At 39.9% G+C, this 3,149-nt stretch overlaps 1 pseudogene; it reads left to right on the forward strand.

The window, feature by feature from the left end:
• The first annotated feature begins 1,000 nt into the window (after window positions 1–1,000).
• LOC103581827 lies at window positions 1,001–2,732 on the forward strand (annotated as a pseudogene).
• Window positions 2,733–3,149: the final 417 nt, after the last annotated feature.

Here is a 3,149-nt window from a genome sequence, read left to right on the forward strand (position 1 = left end):
GACACACTCTAAAATGTTTCTCCGTGGTACTTAACGAAGTTAAGTTTTTAACTTTTCACTGGTAGGTTTATTTGTTTTCTGTCTGTCTCTAGCTCTAACTGGTAAGCCACATGAAGGAAGAGACATCTACTCTCCATCAATTCTCTAATACCCACTGCTCTCCAACACATGCGTAGTGCTCAGCAAATAACTGTTAAGTGAACTCAGCTGATGGGGAGAATGGAGCACAGTGTGTCTATGAGCTCCATTTCTTTTGCACAAAGTCGCATCTTTCTCCTTCCAGCAGCTGCTTCTCCAAGGCTTTGCCCCATGTGGATCTAGCCACCTACCCATAGACAACTCCTGGCCAGAAAGAATCTCAATTGAACAGCATATTAGATGAAAGTACTCATTTAAAAGGAGCTGTCTCCAGAATTAAAATATAACTAGAGAGAGGATTTGGCTTTTAACCCTCCAGCCAAGAAAGACAAGATTTTCTTTTACTCTTCTCCAGCCAAAACTACTGGAATTTTATGAGAGTGTGATCCTGAAATACACTGATTGTCAAAGCCTCCTGGAGGCATTTATGAAAATTTAGGATCCTAAGAATATCTCCGTCTCCTCCACCCCCATTCCTTCCTCAGGTGTTTTTCATGATCAGTCAGGTCTAGGAACAACAGGGTTGGAGAATATTTTCAAGAAACACAGCTCCTCCATTCCAAGTGTCAGGCTAAATAAAGGTTTGGGAACTGTGATAATTCTTTTTAGAGAGGGAAGAACAGTACACAGGTCCAATTCAATTTCTAGAGGTAACAAGCTCTGTGGTTTCCAGACCTTTAACTACAAGAAGCACTGGCACAGGGCTGTGCCAAGCGAGAGAGAACACAGACTTCCTTGTAATTTAGGATACCCCTCACCCCAAAGGGCTAGGTCCTACTGAATTAAACTATGACTGCACAGGAGGGTCTGGACAGAAATGCACAAAAGAAAAAGGCATTCCCCTTCCTGCAGGGACAGGCACATGACTTACAGTGATCGGAGCAGCCCCTGGCCCACAGCTGGAAACACAAAGGTGGGCTATGATCAAGGGAAGCAGCCCTTTCCACCCAACCCTGGCTCGCCTATCATGCTCACTAAGGCAATCATAGTTTCTCCATCCTTCCCAAACGAAGAATAAAAGGCTCAAGAGTAAAAAAAAGAATAAAAGAATCAAGACTAAAATCTTAGACCAGAGCTATTTAGCCACAGACACATCTGGAGGAAGAAAGAAACGACATCAAAACCCTCACAAATAAGCAGAGATAAAATTGCGAATTAAAGAAGGACTTAGCATGAATGAGTCTGTGTGTTTAAGAACATGAGGTTTGGGATGAGGCTGACCCTGGAGTCAAGTTCATTTTCTGCCATTTACTAAATGTGTGCCCTTGGCCAAGCCAGTTAATCTCTGTGTGTCTCTATTTTCTCATCTGTAAAATGGAAAGAATAATACCAACCTCTCAAAGTTATTTTGATAATTAAATAAAATAATGCATGTAACAGTGTTTGCCAAAGGCCTGGAGATAGGGAGTGCTCAATAAATGGCATAAATAGCATAATAATAACATGTTATTAACATAATCATCTAACATGTATGATTTGAATTCCATGTTATAAATATAGTTATCAGGAATATCTATGCCCCCACATTCTCCTAGACAATAAAGAAGTCTGTAAGAAATCATGTTATGAGAATGAAGTGCATGTAATATTTTTAAGTGAGGCTATTAGCCTATAAAATTAATCTTAGCATAAATGTAAAAGCCAGGCATGGTTTCAGATAGCCCTTCTGAAGAACTGCTAAAACAGAGACGTACTTTAAAGACTTTTTTTAATGGAAGAAAATTTGCTGCAGGAAGTTGAGAGTTAAAGACTTGGTTATAAAACCTCCATTATTACCCTAGATAGTAGAGCTAAAAGGAAAAGAAAGAAGGGATTGTACTAATCATATGTTATTTTCCTGGAAATCACTCTCTATCTGACACCTTATATCAAAAATCTAATATAGACACTAATATGTAATCTATAGCAAAAATCACCCCTTAATACTGCTTGGTGGAAACTCTATTTAGCTTTCTCTGGGTTTCTAAGAAATCATCTTGAAAATATGCTACCTAATCCAATGAAGTCTAAGAATTATAAAAGCAAGATCGTGCATCTATGCAAATACCTGTTTTCTAGAGTACTATTTTATGACAAAATGCAAAAGTAAGTCTTCTGGGCCCCGCCGTGGGTCCTAGCAGCTCGGGTGGCAGGAGGAGCAGCAGTGGCCCAGCGGCCCGGCTTCGCAAAGGCTCCCGGAGGCACCCAGCACGCACCTTCTCCGCCACCAGGATGCCCAAGGGGAAGGTGTCAGCTCAGCTGAAGGGGCAGAGAAAGAGGAGCCCAAGAGGAGATGCGCGAGATTGTCAGCTAACCCTGCTCCTGCAAAAGTGGAAACGAAGCCAGAAAAGGCAGCAGCAAAGGATAAATCTTCAGACAAAAAAGTACAAACAAAAGGGAAAAGGGGGGCAAAGGGAAAACAGGCTGAAGTGACTAACCAAGAAACTAAAGAAGATTTACCTGCAGAAAATGGAGAAACTAAAAACGAGGTGAGTCCAGCCTCTGATGAAACAGGAGAGAAAGAATCCAAGTCTGATTAATATCGAAAAATATCCAGAGGAATATTTTTACCCACTATTTTGTAAATGCAAGTTTTTTAGTAGTTCTAGAAACATTTTTAAGAAGGAGGGAATCCCACCTCATCCCATTTTTTAAGTGTAAATGCTTTTTTCTTAAAAGGTGAAATCATTTGCTGCTTGTTTAATTTTTGGTGCAACCAGAAAATAGTGGAATATTGAATTATTGGAGGCTTTGACTGTCTTGGGTGTCAGCTTAACATTCCATAGATGGGGGGGTGTAGTTTTTATATCCTGTAATACAAAGCATAATAAATGGCCATTTGAGGTCACAGTCATATGTTTACTGTGTCTTGAACATTTAAAATTAGTTCTATTCCCATGTTATTTTTAGTAGAATTGTTTCTTAAAGAAGACCACTCCTTCATCATTACTCTTTCTGTCAGAACCGTGTGCACTCTGTAACATCTTTGGTCATGGTAGTCCAGTTTTTCTAATAATTTCATTAATGTGTTG

The sequence above is a fragment of the Galeopterus variegatus genome, unplaced genomic scaffold (assembly GCF_000696425.1).
Source record: "Galeopterus variegatus unplaced genomic scaffold, G_variegatus-3.0.2 Scaffold14031, whole genome shotgun sequence".
Lineage (NCBI taxonomy): Eukaryota > Metazoa > Chordata > Mammalia > Dermoptera > Cynocephalidae > Galeopterus > Galeopterus variegatus.